The sequence below is a fragment of the Eucyclogobius newberryi genome, unplaced genomic scaffold, assembly GCF_026437365.1.
Source record: "Eucyclogobius newberryi isolate DKJ021-1_F unplaced genomic scaffold, fEucNew1.0.hap1 SCAF_2, whole genome shotgun sequence".
Classification (NCBI taxonomy): domain Eukaryota; kingdom Metazoa; phylum Chordata; class Actinopteri; order Gobiiformes; family Gobiidae; genus Eucyclogobius; species Eucyclogobius newberryi.
Window position 1 is genome coordinate 31,955,544 of NW_027315834.1, and position 18,805 is coordinate 31,974,348.

At 40.3% G+C, this 18,805-nt stretch overlaps 1 protein-coding gene across 2 annotated transcripts in view; it reads right to left on the minus strand.

The window, feature by feature from the left end:
* The window catches only part of tafa5a (TAFA chemokine like family member 5a), a 231,809-nt gene that overhangs the window by 23,948 nt on the left and 189,056 nt on the right, over positions 1-18,805 (minus strand). The gene's annotated exons all lie outside the window — the stretch shown is intronic.

Sequence of the window (18,805 nt, forward strand, 5' to 3'; positions counted from 1 at the left end):
TGAGCGGTGTGGAAGGGGGTGGAGAAGATGAGATTTTCAGGTGGATGGGGTGCAATGGACTAAAGAGACAATTGAGCGATATGAGTGAGGATGGCAGAGAGACGAGGGGAAGATGGAGAGGAGCGGAGCCGCAGAGGTGAATGGAAAGCCCAGTGATCAGTCAGGTAAATAAAATCCAACGTTACAAATGCGAGATGGCAGCTTGGCAGACATTTTTGCATTCAGCAGCATTCCCAAACCTGGTAGCAAATTCTCACTGCTGTGTTTGTCAATTCATCCCCAAAGAGACAAGAACTACCATATGTCAAATGCGGCTATATTAATCTGAAACGTTCAATTCATTTTTGCAACACAGTGTAATGTGCTAAAGCAGAGTATGTCTTGTTTAGGGAAGACGATCTATCCACGAACAGTATTCTATTTTACAGTCACGCATGTACAGACTTGCAGGGAACCATGGCGATATAAGCGGACGGGGATGTGGCCCGATATGGATTTTTGGAGTCGATACCAATATCCATTATTTTGTTTACTGCGGAGGCCGACCAATATTTGCAAATCACATGCACATCATGTTGTGGTTAACAGTTGGCCTGGATTGGTGATGCTGTGAGCCGAGCCAAGCCAAAAAATCATTCTTGATCTAGACTTTGTTATCTGTGCAGCTTCTCTCCACACTTGGACCACAGTTGTTGTGTTTTTACAGCAGGGGCTTCTCTATAGGTGGCTCTGTGCGCATATAACTCCAGCTTTATAAGTGAGCGAGAATGAAATATGACATTCTCTCTTCTCCTCAATCGGCATTTATCATTTTCAAAGCAACCACAAAATAAATATTGTTCTATAACATCAGACATGTGGAATATTGCTTTTCATCAAGGCAATGCAGAAAGCATCAGAGAGAAAAAAATGAGATGAAAAAAATGGTTGGGCATTAAAAATAAAATAACATTTGGAAGCAAAGATTTTATTTGATGGTTGTGTGTGGAAAAAAAGCTTTTGTCGCTTGTAGATTTACTCACAGAGCGAAGGAAAAGCAACACTGTTACTTCAAAGAAAATGTTTCTCAAGTAGGAGTAGCAGTACTCATACTCAGCGACACATAGATATTAACCTGTGCTAGTGACAAAAACATGTGCTTTAAATGCATCTTTATTCATGACACAAAATGCCCATGTGTCTCTCACCTCAGCGAGATCTGACACAGATCGATAATGAGTGTCACTTCACTTCATGAGCAGGAGGCTGAAGACACGGGCTTGTCTAAACGTGTTGTGTTTATGGCCTAGATTGTCTGTTTGAGAATACAAGTGGAACAGATAGAAAACATGTTGCAGTAAGCAGCAGTATTATCCTGCAATGTTTTGCTCCAATCTCCCTCATTATGAGGCCAAAATAATTAAAATAATTGTTAAAATAAAAACAGCCTTAATCAATGTATTTATATGGCACAGATAAGGCGGTAACTGGTAAAGCAAGGCACTTGAGGGGGAAGGGGCTTGAGGCCCACCCTCTGCACGCAGCTGTAACTGGTGGTTAAAATGTTTAATCTGTAAGTGGTTATAAACTTTAATTTGCCAGATATTAATGTTTCAGTAAACTATTGCTGAAATGTAAATAAAGACAACCACTAAAAGTATTATGAATTAAAGGCGGTATGGACGATTTTTCGGCGATTTGAGAACGCAGGTGGAAGTGCTCATGCGCACTCCCCCGTGCGGACTGATACAACACACACGTGCGTTTGTTTATTAGCGCAACGGAGCGCATCGCATCTCTCGTCTCCCGCAGATTTCTGTCCACTTCTGCGTCAGCTCAAACTGTCTTTCTCCGTTTTCATTTTGCCCCGTACACTGAGGGAACTATATTATGATAGATCCATGCGCTTAGGCACGCGGAAACGTGGGGACGAGCCTGACGTGGCTGCAGGTGAGCGGTAGGTGCGTTTTATGATTGATACGTGGCAGGACAAATGATTTATCCACGCCACGAGGAAATATGATAAAAAAAAATTGCTGAAAAAAATCGTCCATTCCACCTTTAAGTGGAGAAATAGTGACAAAGGCAATAGTGGACTGATGTGGGCCAAGCAACAGCGGGTGTACATATTCTGTGCAGTTACTTTCAGACTGCCTGTTACACCAACTATGGACAGTCTTTGTGGATTGTTTCCGCTGACCCGCACAGCCTCAGGATGCGCCCTCGCAGTGCTCTGAGATCAGTGTAACAAGGACGCATTGATTTGAATCAGTCGCAAGTCTTGCAGGTCTCAAACCACACCCACCTTGCAGTCAGCGGACACCCGCCGTAATGCTACTAAAGAAAACCAATGTCTAATATAAAGGCAGACACATCACTATAGCATACCACATTATTATGTGTTTCAGGAAGTAGTGTTAAAACGTTGTATTCATGGGTTTCAAGTAGGGTAATGAAAAATAAGGACCGCTACCAATGCAAAACGAAATAACAACATTTTTAGGCCCTCAAAACGGCATCCATAACCGTCATTTAAAAGAAATGAATCTACTTGTATACAACTTCGTAGCACTGGAGAGCACTGTAGGCACAATTGAATGCAGTATTAACAGTAGATCTACACTGTACCATGTGTGTGTATGTGTTTTCTGATGCTGAGTCTCTTAAAAAAGATGCAAGGCCCTGTTTCACATCAATAAATCTGCTCTGGGGGCACACTCACGAGCAGCCATAACCTTGCATATGGATCATCAGCAGGCACACTACACTGTTATTATCTCCATAAAACAACATCTATATATCAAGCCATGAAATATGTATACCCTCCCAAGTGCTACACAGCTAAATAATAAAAGTGCCGTGAACACAGTGTCAGCACAGTTAAGTCACAGAGCCAAATTGACACTAGTGTAAAGCATTATTATTGTTGAGTGCTTTCTGCTGACAAGCTACTTGGGGTTGAATTACTTTGTGCTACTATAGCAGGCCTCGTGGCTAGCGATACTAACAGCGGAAAACGTACATGGCTTTGACCTTGGGTGTGCAGGGAAGAATGGCTTTTCAGAAAAAGGATCATGTTATTATTTAAATCAGTTTGTCAAACAGCTTACTCCAGTACTCTATTGTATGCTTCAACACCTGAAAGAATAAAGAGTAGTGTAAATATATGAATTGTTTTTTGTCAGTCAGCGCCACAGAGAATCCGCCGGACGCGCTTTCCACTGACCGGCGGACTGAAACAACAGTACTTTTTGTATTATATTGCATTGCATTATTGGTTCACTCCATATCTAGTAGTGGTAAGTCATTTCTGTAGCCACAGCAGCCCTGGGGCAGACTGACAGAAGCAAGGCAGCCAGTCTGCGCCTGCAGCTGCTCTGACCACCACAAATCAAAGGCGTAAACCGGACATTCGTTTTGGGCAGGCTGGGTGAAGTGCCCTGGACACAACAGTGTACAGTGGTCCAAGCGCTCGTCCACCACCCTGAAGGTCAGAGGATCAATTCCAGTTCGGACCGAGTTCTGTCGTGTCCTTAGGCAAGACAAAAGTTTCTTCCCACACGCCGTCACTAGCTTGAGCAATGCACTTTAACTATTAGGATCTAGCACTTACCGATTAAGAATTATATTAACTTGATCTTTTTGGCTTGCTTGTCCACTTTTTCTTGGTACTTTTAGTGTTTTGTAACTTACGGTATGTCCATTGTTTGTGTGGTTGTTGTTTAGGTGTCTTTCCGATCTGGTTTTTAACTGTAAATGGCAAATAAACTAAACTAAACTAAGACACTTAATCATCATATGAATGTGTGTGAGTGAGATTTGGCATTTTAACTCTGTAGTCAAGCTATTTTCACATTTTAGAATGCTGCTGTTCTGCAGTACAATATACAGATGATGTATATTTCCTTTGGAGTTTTATATGTGTTTACTCACATACATGCTATACTATGAACATATACATATATTCTAAATGCTGTGTTCATGAAACTCAGTCAACGTGGGAGAAGAAAATCTATTTTTTACTCTACTACTATGTTGGTTTTTGCAAAGTTTTTACACTTTTAGTACAAGTTGTCTTCCTGGCACAACGTCCTTCGTGAAAAAATCAATATTGAGTCAGTGTTCCCCAGGGCATTTATCTTAGTTCAGCGTTCTTTTTTGAATTTAAAATACTTCAAAATTACACAAAAGGTAAATAGTAATAGCCATTCACAGTCAGTCGACCTTCAATAACTGTCCTACGCCAGTCCTTCTAAAGAAAACAGTTCAATACCTGCGTGCGACAAGTGGCTTTCAAATCCAGACACAATGGTAATGTCAAATAACAGCTCCCCTCCCCCACTTGTCGACATATACAACATATTTATTATTCACATTTGTTCCGTTTGCTGAATGTGACTTGTAGAGCTCGGCAAATGATGAAGACAAATTTCCATTTTATGTAAATCAAAGGACAAGAAGTTGCTAGGTGTCTGATTTACAACCACCGCGAAACCTCCACTGTTGTAACTGCCGCATAGACACAAGAAGATGTAAAGCAGGGTTTGCAAATGAAAAATGGAAGCCGGAGAGGAGAGGCAGGAGAGAAAATTAGAGGACATATTGAACGCACACCATTCTTGTGGTGAGGAGAAAACTTGTCAGATGTAATAGCCTGCGGTCTGGCTCAGTTCGCGAAAATTTCGTTCTCAATTTTTAATACAATCCATTAGTCTAAATGTATCAAGTGAATGTTGTTGGCAAGGTCATTCAAACGTTTTGTTTGGCCTCTGAATTGCAATCCATGGCAGTGACCCTCGGCTGATGAAGATGTATAGCAGGGTCTGGTAAATATAAGTACAGTAATGAGAAAAGAATATTGCAGGACTCATGTCTGCTTATATGTAATTGTATCAAACTTTTGTGTTACCAACTCAATAGCGTTTACATCCATGACGGGTAAACATACTATTAAATTGACTGTGTTTCTGTCTATACGTAATGGCAAACTACAGTAAATTGCAGGTTTTTTAACACATATATTAACACCTGCTGCAGGGGGAGGCTCATTGGCTCATTGCATTGGCAGCTGAGCCGGTTACTTTGTGCCTGCAAGCCGCAATTGGTCGGCCAAGTTTGTCCAAATCACCGTGATTTTCACTAAATTGCAGCGAAATGAAACAAAAGCAAAGAGCGGCTTGGTGGCAAATGGAAGTGTTTTAATATGTTTGGCAAAGTGGGGTCTTGTGACAAAGGTGGAATGAAGAAAAATAAAATAAATCAGAATAACATAATCAAGCTACAGTGAAAACACAATCACATTGTGCCACGGCTTACAACTATTATTGATTCTATTACCAAAGACATGTGAGTGTGTTTGTGGTTTCAACACACATATCTTGTTTTCCCAATGATTAAATAAAATAAAAAGATATACATGAAGTCAACCATAAAAATCAAGTAATAGTAGTTTATTTTTCCCTTCACTGGTGGTTCTTGGATCGGTTGAAATGGGTCCTGGATCCATATCACGGAAAATACACTGAAAGACACATGCAAATTCTGACCTCTTACAATATTTACCATACGTTCTGTTCTTTCTCTGTTACTGGGAATTAAACGGAGGACTTGCAGAAATTGAGAAATAATGAGCAAAGTAATAAGACGTAGAAGATAGAAGAATCATAGTAGAAACATGCACGATTTATTCAAACCTCTATATGTAGGAGAAAATAAAATAATACAACACACATAGGTCCAAACACAGTTCCCTGAAACGCATTTGTTGCTAAGTCTCAGCTATGTCGAAGTTATTGGCATCAGCAGGAGATAAGCAAGGACTCAAAAAGCAGAGAATATTATTACACCCTTTAAAGGACACTTATCTGTGCAGCAAATGGTACATCAGCCTCATGTCAACAGCCAGCATCTCAGCCTAATGCAGTCTGTCTGAGGGCTCGCCCGGCCTGAGGAATGGCAGAGCAGAGAAAGCAACAAAGCAACAAAATGGACCTCGCGATAGATGAGATCTTCAGTAATAAATGGTCAAAGGCTTCATATGAGATGATGTTCAGATAAGACATAAGGAGATAATTTCACTCCATCTGATACGGGAGGGTGAGTGCAAAGTCAGCACAAAGGCAAGGGCATGTGTAGACGCTGGAAATGGGAGCACGGGACATTTATTTTGACAGATTAATGTATTCACTGATTAGAAGTGTATTTGAAATAGCCATTGTGTCAAATTAAAACAATTGTCATATATAATTAGGGCTAATTGATATAGCAAAGAAAATAAAAATGAATTTGAATTAGGACAGCATAATAACTAAACTGAATCTGTTGTCCTACATAACTTTTATTCACTGGCATTTAACTCGGCATGAGAATTGTGTTTTATATGTTGTTTTTAATACATTTTTATTTTGATTGCACATATTTATTTACTTTTTTATTGTATTTATTTATTAAAAAAAAAAAAATGTACTCTGTGCAGCACTTTGGAGACTTTGTATTGGTAAAATGTGCTTTACAAATAAACTTGGATTAGATTAGATTGGATAACTGGACACTACAAGACAATAAACCTAATAGACAACAGACACATAGTATGTCCACTGAGCTGAGGCTTTTCCGCAATAACAGAGAGAAAGTAAGAGCCATAGGAAGCTACGGGTGCATGACTTGAAGTTTGAGGGGTTGCCATAGTTTCTGATGTGCTCTGCAGTGTGTTCCATCATCTGTGCCTCTGATGCTAAATATAGTCCCCTTTAGAAACGTTATAAAAGAAACAGGAATCCAGGAACATCTGATACTGATATTGACCAACCTCGACATTTTCTTTTTTTTTCAAACACAAAATAAAAAATTCACTGTGAATTTCAGGAGCTTAAACAATGATGATGATATTTAACAAAAAAAATGGTCAAATATACTCTGCTCCAAACCAGATGATTTTAGTGAATTATAAAAAATATATATATATATATATAAAGAGACAGCATATCATTGACAATTATACGTGGCTACATCTCGACTTCGATGGTAATATAACGTATCGTCCAATTTTTGAAAAGGAGCAGTTTATACAAATTAGATGGCAAAGAACTATGCTGGGATGCGTGAGTGGTCAGTATGGAGGGTGTGCATGGGCCAATTGCTGGTGTTTTAATGAAAAAAATAAAGACAGAATGAAAATAAATAAATAAAACAACACAATCCATACACACCAATGCTAATTTCTGAATAAAACATGCAGATACCTTCAAAGCGTTCCCTTTCATCTCTTTTTAATTATTTCTGGTTTACCAAAGTTGTGCAAGATGTAACCTTTGCTCATTCAAGTCAATTCAATTCAACTCAAAGCTATTTGTGGAAGATGGACACCCTCAGACAAACTATATCTACAACCATTCTTTAAAACGCCAAAGTTAGAATGTTCTTTTTCAGTTGTAGCTGGAGTTTAGTTCTCCAGTCATTTAAGTGAATTAGAGTTTGTTAAGAAAGTTTCATTAAGTTTATGTTTAATAAAAACTCATTAAGTCATTCATCTATCGTTAGGTTTATTAACAGTTTCACCAACGTTGGGCTCGTATTTAACTTAAAATAAACATAATATCAGTCATATATAGCATGTAAAGTGTAGTGTGTCCACCTGCGTGTTGCTGCCTGCAGCTCTGTTGTCTGATAGTCACATGGGTTCAAATATTCGCCTTGTGAGTTTATGCGACTAAATTAGTTTCCACCTTTTCAAAATTTGGTTCAATTGTTACACGCATAAAGCAAAATCCACCTCAATCAAGCATATACACTTTGATGCAAATTAAGGTTTCTAAACGTGACAGAGTTACGGTTGCCCTGCTGTGACTGTGGCCCCTGGTGGTCCCGGTGGTCTCCCATCCAAGCACTAGCCAGGCCCAGCCCTCCTTAGCTTCTGAGATCAGTGAGTTTGACAAAGGTTTTGCCAATACTTTGATCGCGAACTACCAGTCGATCTTGGAGGCCGTGGCAGTCGATACCAAAGCAAAGTTTATTATCTGGCGCTAAGTGACAGTAGATACACACGCCGAGCGACCAGTCCGCACATGGAGGTCCCCAAAAGTGAATTATGAGTTACAATCAGCGCGAGGAGCCGACAGTTGTTATTGTGCCTGCTTTCTCAGTGAGTTTCGGCAGGAGCACACGGAGGCCGCTCATCCCAAGCTGTCGACACAAGACAACAGCGGAGCCATAGAACTCTCACATGAAGGAGGAGAGAGAGGAGAGAGAGGAGAGAGAGGAGAGAGAAGAGAGAGAGGAGAGAGAAGAGAGAGAGAGGAGAGAGAGGAGAGAGAAGAGAGAGAGGAGAGAGAAGAGAGAGAGAAGAGAGAGAGAGGAGAGAGAGGAGAGAGAGGAGAGAGAGGAGAGAGAAGAGAGAGAGGAGAGAGAAGAGAGAGAATAGAGAGAGGAGAGAGGAGAGAGAGGAGAGAGAGAGGAGAGAGAGGAGAGAGAAGAGAGAGAAGAGAGAGAGGAGAGAGAGAAGAGAGAGAGGAGAGAGAAGAGAGAGAGGAGAGAGAAGAGAGAGAGGAGAGAGAGGAGAGAGAGGAGAGAGAGAGGAGAGAGAGGAGAGAGAGGAGAGAGAGGAGAGAGAAGAGAGAGAGGAGAGAGAGAGGAGAGAGAAGAGAGAGAGGAGAGAGAAGAGAGAGAGGAGAGAGAAGAGAGAGAGGAGAGAGAGAGGAGAGAGAGGAGAGAGAGAGGAGAGAGAGGAGAGAGAGGAGAGAGAAGAGAGAGAAGAGAGAGAGGAGAGAGAAGAGAGAAGAGAGAGAGAAGAGAGAGAGGAGAGAGAAGAGAGAGAGAGGAGAGAGAAGAGAGAGAAGAGAGAGAGGAGAGAGAAGAGAGAGAGGAGAGAGAGGAGAGAGAAGAGAGAGAGGAGAGAGAAGAGAGAGAAGAGAGAGAGGAGAGAGAGGAGAGAGAGGAGAGAGAAGAGAGAGAGGAGAGAGAGAAGAGAGAGAGGAGAGAGAGAGGAGAGAGAGAGAGAGACGAGAGAGAAGAGAGAGAGGAGAGAGAGGAGAGAGAGGAGAGAGAAGAGAGAGAGGAGAGAGAGAGGAGAGAGAGGAGAGAGAAGAGAGAGAGGAGAGAGAAGAGAGAGAGGAGAGAGAAGAGAGAGAGGAGAGAGAGGAGAGAGAAGAGAGAGAGGAGAGAGGAGAGAGAGAGGAGAGAGAGAGGAGAGAGAGGAGAGAGAAGAGAGAGAGGAGAGAGAGGAGAGAGAAGAGAGAGAGGAGAGAGAAGAGAGAGAGAGAGAGGAGAGAGAGGAGAGAGGAGAGAGAGGGGAGAGAGGAGAGAGAGAGGAGAGAGAAGAGAGAGAGGAGAGAGAAGAGAGAGAAGAGAGAGAGGAGAGAGAGAGGAGAGAGAGGAAAGAGAGGAGAGAGAGAGGAAAGAGAGGAGAGAGAGGAAAGAGAGGAGAGAGAGGAGAGAGAGGAAAGAGAGGAGAGAGAGGAAAGAGAGGAGAGAGAGGAGAGAGAAGAGAGAGAGGAGAGAGAGAGGAGAGAGAGGAGAGAGAAGAGAGAGAGGAGAGAGAAGAGAGAGAGGAGAGAGAAGAGAGAGAGGAGAGAGAAGAGAGAGAGAGGAGAGAGAGAGGAGAGAGAGGAAAGAGAGGAGAGAGAGGAAAGAGAGGAGAGAGAAGAGAGAGAAGAGATAGAGGAGAGAGAGAGGAAAGAGAGGAAAGAGAGGAAAGAGAGGAGAGAGAGGAGAGAAGAGAGAGAGAGAGGAGAGAGGAGAGAGAGGAAAGAGAGGAGAGAGAGGAGAGAGAGGAAAGAGAGGAGAGAGAGGAAAGAGAGGAAAGAGAGGAGAGAGAGGAGAGAGAGGAAAGAGAAGAGAGAGAGGAGAGAGAAGAGAGAGGCGAGGGAGTCAGGCCGAGGAGCAGGAGGAGCAGGAGGAGGAGACAGGTAGAGCTAGAGCGTTATCCTACCTGTTCACGCTGTTTCTGTCCTTCACAAAGCAGTTTGTTGTTGACGTGGCCCAAAGGAAAGCTGACTTTTTCTACGTCTCAAGCCCCTCCTCTTATTATAATAACTAATATTATTGTTAAAAAGAGCTGAGATGAGGTGATTTTAAGCTCAGCCTTCTATTATTCCTTTTCAAAATAGTATTAATGGGTCTAGTCATGTCAAATAACAGATTTCCTCTTCCCTGCTTTATATTGCACGTCCATACATAATTCAATATCATATAATATACATCTATAGGTAGATCTTCTGGCTTTGACAAATCTAAAAATAGCTTGCAACCCTCAAAAAGTGTGAGCACCCCAGTATTACCACAATACCTTACAAAATCCACAATGTCCAATACATCTGTTCTTTTCTTCTGTATCCACCTCTGTATCTACCGGCGTTGCATCAATGAAATTTCCCCATGTGGGACAATAAAGGAATATCTTATCTTATCTTATAATATATTTGTGTTTTTGTGATCCTGTCAATCATATTTATTGGAACCACTCGACCTCCGGGCAGCACGTATTTTCAATACCGTTTTGATACTGACCTTATCCAAATAACTTTTGTCTGTTTCATTTGGGCTATTTGCCCTTGCAAATATCCCCTGTCATTCCCCAATGTGAGTAATTTGCCAAATTTGAGTCCATCATGCCAGTCGTTAGCTTGACTCTATTTTCATCATTTCATTCTTAGTCTCGTGTGTCCGATATTGCCTCACTGTTAACGGTCAATGGACGGCCAGTAATAGCATCTCAAAGGTGAATGAGGAAAAGAGCCTTTAGAGCTCATTTCTACTCTCTCATTCAAACGGACTGCTGCTCTCCAGGTTTCTGCCCTGGTTTGGTGCACTGAACGGATACAGGATATTAAAGGAGTATTTCTCATAGGCCAAATGCGCTGGTTTGCGTTGTTGGAACAAGGAGGTATTCTGTAAACACACTGGATTTAAACATCGACCGCTCATGTTGAGGAGTGCAGTACAAATATTACAGATACATAAACATTTTTTTTGTATTAATTTGAGATTAGCATCACACCCCACACCTATACAGCAACAACATTTCAGTAGGAATTTATGGATCTAGCTTACTTTGTGGTGCACACAAACTCTCTCACTACTGCAGCACATACATGGACAATCTACATCTAAAGCAACATATATTTTATCTTTAAACATGCATATTTTAAATTTAATATGAAAACACAACATTTAAAACTGAGCAAACAATATTGACTATTTTAGTGTAGGCGATTTAATGTGTTTTATTACATCTGCTGCTAATGTCCAACCAGAAAGTAAATGTTGTAAATAATTTGATTGTAAAACTTTGGAAAAATAGGCAATATATTTTAGTAACATATTTACTCAACACTAAGTATAATGTGGGACAATAAAGGATTATCTTATATGAATCATGAGCAGCACTTTATGCGAGATGACATAAAACCTTATGTCTATAGCGTCAGGCTGATTCAAAAGAGCAGGGTACGGTCTGCATCACTGGAAACATATGGCGCAGGAGAACAGGGACCACAACAACATGCATCACGTGAACTATATTCTGTAGCCACATGATGTACAGCATGTCGTCATATCACACAGTCCTAAAGGGCGCATGCTAAATAAAGACGACAACGATGACGAAGAAGCCTCCACTCTGCGGATGTAGCACATTTGCAGCGCACTCACTTATCACTGGGCCGTCCCGTTCCCAACAAAGTCTAACGTGTCCAGAAACAGCCGATCAGGGAATTCTCTGGTGTTTCCACGTGATCTGGACTCTTGGTGAACCACAGCGTAACTTGGTGCTGTGGATGCTTGATCTAAACTTGCAGTGGTCAAGCAGGAAATAGGAAACAGCTAAGCGCCAACTCAAAGAAAAGACACAAATGGGGCCTTTCTTTCTACGTCTTCTTCCGCTGATGAATAAATTACTGAATAAATGCACACAAATCAAATTAAATTTAAATCCGGTTGAACATTTAAAGACTGGCCCAGTGCATCCAACAAAATAATGATGGTGATATCATTTAGGGGACATTGAGTTGGGTATCAAAATGCCTCTTCCTGCTGTTCAACTGTTATTTTTCACACTAATGTTTGACCTGTTTCTGCTCCATCCTTCCCGGTGCATTCCGCCCTCTCCCTGTGCGTTTCCTCTTCTCTCTTTACCTCTTTTTCCTCCTTGTTCTTTCCAGTCTATTTCCCCGGCTGATTCTCATAAGATTATTCCACCCATTTGACGCCCTTGATGAGTATATGCACTAAAAGCTGTCAAGCCCTTTTTCAAAAAGGGCTTGACAGCAAGGGATTTTGGTGAAGTGAATATGTGTCCCAAATAGCAGTTCTGTACTCATGAAACTTCAAGAGAAAGAAATAATGAGATAGCACGTTGACTGACATTTCCAGAACTCGGCCTTGTGTCTTTGTGCATGCAAATATGTGCATAAGCAAAGCCCAGAACCTTATTATTTTACTCCTACTACACATAAAACGTATTATCTACAGCTCAGAAGATCAGAGCTACAATTCAAAACCTTTCATAAAAAGCGGCATTTTAAATTATCCAACTGTAGAAGGGGATTTTGAAATGTGATTTTCAAAGTTAATAAAAGCACAGATAATTGCCGCGTACTTGTTTCAGGTGATGAAGGTACATTCAAATGAGACAGAAATGTTTTACAGGCAGCAGCGCATTGATGATACCAAGTGTGTCCATGTTTTTTTCTTAGCAGTGATTGTTTCATATGTTTTCTTATTTCACATGGCTGGCGGTGTATTTACAGCAGCAGTTCTGTATTGCTAAAGTAATATATTGCATGTTTGCACACACACAATAAGTCACGGAACTTAATTTAATTTTCTGTGCATGTCAACTCCCTCCTTTAATTACAATTCCAGTTTATTAATCTGGTTAATTAGTAGTAGACAAAGAGTTTGTTATCGTAAACTGGCAGCCATGTTCTGTTTATGTGCAGAGTGTGGCTGAAGAGTGAAGGGATTAGAACATCTCAAAAAGACCATTATAAATCTCTTATTATGATAGTTAAATGTACCACCATTTAGAGTTTGGTCTATTATGGTTAGTGTATTTGTTATTTCTTAGTTATTTAACAATGTTTGAGGCTAACATATTCAGCCTATGGTAAATGTTACTTATAAGTTACTTACAGTATAAGACGCACACATAAAGTATAATGCATAATGTATTAGTAGAATCTTGATGTATTGTGTACAAGGTCACATGTGTAGACATTATTTCTCCTGCAGCCCTCGTTACACTGGTGCCATTCTGTGGCTAACCAGCAGCTGCTATGGTGCGCTGTTGCTATGGGCTTGTTTCCCTCGGCCTGCTGCACCTATGTGTGTGTGAGCGCACCGCCAAGACCAGCACATATCGTTCATCCACAGACATTTCGTGACATTTCACAGGCAGCCACTGATTTGCAGACCCATTCACACATACAAAACATACAGTCCACCTGTGTATAAGAACCGAAACGAGAACAGCGGCGAGCCCAAAGGCAGCAGGACGAGGGAAATGTCAGAGCAAACAGGAGTCAGAGGGAAGGAGATCATTTAGACCTGTCTACAGAGACCCTCGCTACACCACCAGTCAACACTTCAGTCTGACTATATACAGCATAGCACCAAGAAGAACCCGTTTGCACAAGCTTATGGACTGGAAGGCTATTGATACTCAACAAACAAGATATTTCACTAAAGCACCACAACATTTCAGAAAATTACTGTATACAAAAGTACAATGTGTATGATGAAGATATTTTTGGTAGCAAACACAAATGATGAATTATATTGCTAAAGACTTGGATAACATTCCATGTCTTAAGTATTATATATAACTGCAAATCATACATAAATCAAAGTTACAATATGGCCTGTTGTGTGTGTAATCTTCAGTGACATTGTTCAAAGTTTGCATATACAGTAAGTCAACTGAGGCAGTAAAGTCAACAGTAAAACACTGGAACTAAAATAGCTTTTCCAATTCAGTTCCAAGTGGCAAAATAAAATGTAATTCTGTCAAGTGTCAACTGTTTCATCCTTGTCCAGTTGACAGACCTCAATTTTATTTCGCCCTGGAGCCCACCTGAACAAGTGAGGGACTAATTCCAACAAATTATATATTTCAGCAAGCCACCGATATATTTTCACGCAAAACAGTACATGTGACTTTGGGCATGGAAGCAGCAATTTGCTTGGCTAATAATGAAGAAACAGCATTATAACACGATTAAAACTACATTTTTGCACATACGTATCTTCTTCTAGCTCCATTGTATCCACAGAACATGTTTCACAGCTAAAACCTGACAAACAAACGTCCTATGGCGCTGACACTGCCCCCTCTCTGTAGCATCTCTGTAAGTAATCTCCATGTGTTGTATTGTTCTACAGGGAGCTCAGTGAGGGCCTGTCGCTCCCTCCTACAAATCACTGCACACTGACACATGCACGTTTCCTCACAGCTCTCCCACTCAGGTGTAGAGGCGGCCCATATGTACGGCACTCTAACAAGCTCCGGGCTCCTGCTGCTGCAATAAATATTCTATAGAGCAAACTGTGCGGTGTGCTCTGAAGAGAAGTAGTGTGAAACTTTCTGCAAAACACCTTTAGGACGAATCACAATATAGTTCACGATGTATACTTGATAGAAGTAGAGGTGCACTTTTTTTTTACATTGCCGTCCCACAGGATTTTAGAACTATATGTACTGCACGTAGGCCTCTAAACTCCTGCCATGGTAACTGTGGTGGATACATTCGGAGTATACTTATCTTTATAACTATAAATATAAATGGACAGACTATGGACAAAATGAGACTTCTATAATGATTTGGGTGTGTCGTGATTTTTTTTTAAAAAAAATTTAGATGCTACGTGTTGCTTGTATTCTTTTTACCGTATTTTCCGGACTATAAGTCACACCGGAGTATAAGTTGCACCAGCCAAAAAAATGCATAATAGAGAAGAAAAAAAAATATATATAAGTTGCACTGGAGTATGAAATAAAGTTGCAAGTGTGAAAATAACAAATATTATCACATATAAGTCGCTCCGGAGTATAAGTATAAGTATATAAGTATAAATATAAGTATAAGTCGCACCCCGGCCAAAACTTTGAAAAAAGGTGTGACTTATAGTCCAGAAAATACAGTACTTTGTTCTCTGGTCTTGTTCTGTGTTATGTGATTTGAATTTAATTTCTTTTTTTTTTTTTATTGAAAACATTGAAAAACATTTAGATACAGATGTGTAATGCCTCAAAATTTAGATAATGTTGTTTTTAACAGATGCACAATTTGAATAGGGAGTAAGAATTATACAAAAATATCTGGTTAAAAATAAAAAAAATAAAGGGCATGAGGTGATATTTTTTCACTTCAGTTTTGTGATTAATTTGACAGACATTATTAATCTTGATTCATTTTTGTGTGATTCATTTGACAGATAAAACCTCAACTAATTGGTCGGATTGACTTATTTGATTGACCATTGTTAAGGATACTCAAAAATATATTAATTGTTGTCAAATTATAATTAAGGCTTTTTATTTATCATTATTTTATCAGAATTAAGTTTGGTTGAATGGCAGACATTACATGCTCCAATCCTCTACTACATATCTACTATTTGTTTTTAAAAGTCATTATAAAGTTAGCCTACTTGCATGTTATTTTTAGAGGTAATACAAAAATAACTTCCATAAAATCAACCCAACAATATGCAACACATAAATAGAAATAGTTAGATGACAGTTATTGTAGATCTCAGTACACAGAATATATTGCATAACCCTGAATGCACAACAGCACAGCAATTTCTACACAGTGCTCCTGATTAAAAGCATATTCACACATTATTTCCAGTTGTGCCTCGCGTGACAACTTTGGTCCAAAGCAAGTCATTTGTGTAAAATGGTTGTTTGCTCTTTGCCTTATTATCATCCGCGGCTGAGTGAAGCGAGACAAAACCGCGAGTGAGTGTCCGCTGCGTCACGTCACTTTGTTTCTATTCATGTCTCCTGCCTTTGTGATGCGCGCCTCTATAACGGAGGTGACTATGTTGAAGCTAATGCTAAACGACACAGTGACATAGTTAGCATAAGTGGAGCACTGCCTCGCGGCTCCAAACAGAAATAAACACGTGGATATAATTGGGTTGTGTATTGTTGAAGGTGTGCGACAGCAGCTCGGGCTGGTAGTGTAGACCTTTTCCTTCAGCCGGAGACGAGTAACGACAGTGTTAGTTACATTGAATTTAATCGTTGTTTTTTTTATTGCGTTGTAATAAAACAGTTACATATAGTTATATTTATTTATTCTATCACTTTTTAATGATTTTTTATTTTATTTTATTTCATATTTTTTTAGCTACTATTTATTGTTTTAGGGCTTTGTTCTTATTTGTATGAGTACTCGTAGTAGTTAATGTGTTTATTTCTTTGTTATGTAATGGTTTTCGGAGCAGCACTTTGGAAACAGTTTGGTTCAGTCTCAGTTGTGTGCGATATAAACAAAGTGGATTGGAATTAAAATGTGTTTAGTTATTCACACAGTTATAAACAATACTAACTGAATAATTCAAAATAAACTTAATATACATCCATCCATCTTCTGCAGCTTATCCGGGCCAGGTTGTGGGTCCGGTAGTTTTTGCAGCTCCTCACAATAAAACGTTTTCTGGACAATGTGTTGAAGTCGATGTGTAAAACCTTTTGCCACTTTTGAACCCTTTGAAACCTTTTCACCCCTGGTCAAAAGAGGGATTACATCAACTTTATCATTTGTATTATTTCCGCCAAACCTGTGCTAATATATGAATTACTGCCGGTGATCGCAGTAGGAGTAAATACATTATGACTGCTGGTGCTTAGACCCTGCTGCCTCCTTTAATTTCTGGATGTTGAGAATTCCTGTCTACTTAGTCTTATTGACCTCTACATCCAGGCTAATCCTCTTTAAATTATGCATAACCTTTTACTTGGCGCAGCTTCCTATAAATCTGCCTATTCCCTGTTTGCTTCCTTGCAAAGCCTCGCTAAACAAATTCCAATTAAGCAAAACAGCAATACGAGCGTGAATGATAATACAGACTGGGTCCCTGAAGAAGATAAGCGCCTAATAATTGTGGTTGTTATGCGTAAGGCGGCTTTCCTCAAATCTGGTTAGTGCATATTACTTGCAGTGCATTTGGTCTTTGCAGGCTGCGTGTTCTCGACTCTATGCACATGTACATCGTCTGTATATTTCAATCACCGCAAATTATGCTCATTACAAGTGTCTGTTAATTAGCATAGGCTTTTCAGATGCTTGTGGTACATTGCCTTTTGTCACTCATATGCAAATGGACCTGACGGGAACCTGGCCCTAAACTTAGTGTCTCTGGCTTTTGTGAAATTTGTGTCATGAAAGGAACAGTCACATTTAAAAGAAAAATATTGTTCATTATTGTATTGTTGATGATGCAAGGCAAGGCAAGGCAAGGCAAGTTTATTTGTAGAGCACATTTCATACACAAGGCAATTCCAAAGTGCTTCACACAGCAGGAAAAATGCATTCAAATCACAAAGAAATTACAGAAATACAATAAAATTAACTAAATTAAAAATTATCAATCCAACTGATTTTCTAAACTAATAAAATCACAAACAAAAGAGAAGAGTGCAAAGAAAAAAATCCTTTCAGTCATATGCGCAGCTAAACAAAACTGTTTTTAGCTTAGATTTGAACATTGTCAGAGTAGAAGCCTGTCTCACATCTTCAGGAAGAATGTTCCAGATTTTAGCTGCATAAAACTGAAACGCAGATTCCCCATGTTTTGTCCTGACTCTGGGCACCAGCAGGAGGCCGGTCCCTGAGGCCCTCAGAGTCCGAGATGGTTCATATGGCACTAACATATCCAAGATGTACTTTGGTGCTAGGCCATGGAGAGACTTATACACAAGCAGAGCTGCTTTAAAGTCTATTCTCTGAGCCACAGGAGCCAGTGCAGAGACCTGAGAACAGGACTAATGTGATCATACTTCCTGGTTCTGGTCAGGACCCGAGCAGCAGCGTTCTGGATGCACTGCAGCTGTTTTACAGCTCGTTTGGAGAGACCAGTGAGCAGGCTGTTACAGTAGTCTAATCTACTGGAGACAAACGCATGGATAAGTCTCTCTAAATCTGGTTTTGACACTATATTTTTGATTTTGGCAATGTTTTTTAGATGGTAAAAAGCTGCTGATGTTATTGATTTGACGTGGCTATTAAAGTTCAAGTCTGAGTCCATTATTACCCCCAGATTTCTCTTTGTTTCTGTGGGCCAAAAACGATTATTTCAGTCTTGTCTGAGTTCAGCTGGAGAAAGTTGTTCTGCATCCACAAACTGATCTGTTGGATGCAGTGACAGAGTGAATCTACTGGTCCATAGTCACCTGCCAATAGTGAAACATAGATCTGAGTGTCGTCTGCATTATTGTGATTGGACACATTTTCACTGCGTATGAACTGACCCAACGGCAGCATGTAGAGGTTGAACAGAAGGGGACCCAGGACTGACCCTTGGGGCACTCCACAGGTCAGGGTCATGTGGTCTGAGACACAGCTACCAATTTCAACAAAGTACTTCCTGTCTTCCAGATAGGACCTTAACCAGTTTAGGGCAGTGCCAGTGATGCCCACCCAGTCCTCTAGTCTCTGTAAGAGGATCCCATGATCGACAGTGTCAAAAGCAGCACTCAGATCTAACAGAATTAAGACTGAGGCTTTGCCCGTGTCAGTGTTCAGGCGGATGTCATTTGTCACCTTGACAAGAGCAGTCTCAGTGCTGTGATGAGGTCTAAAACCTGACTGAAAAACATCAA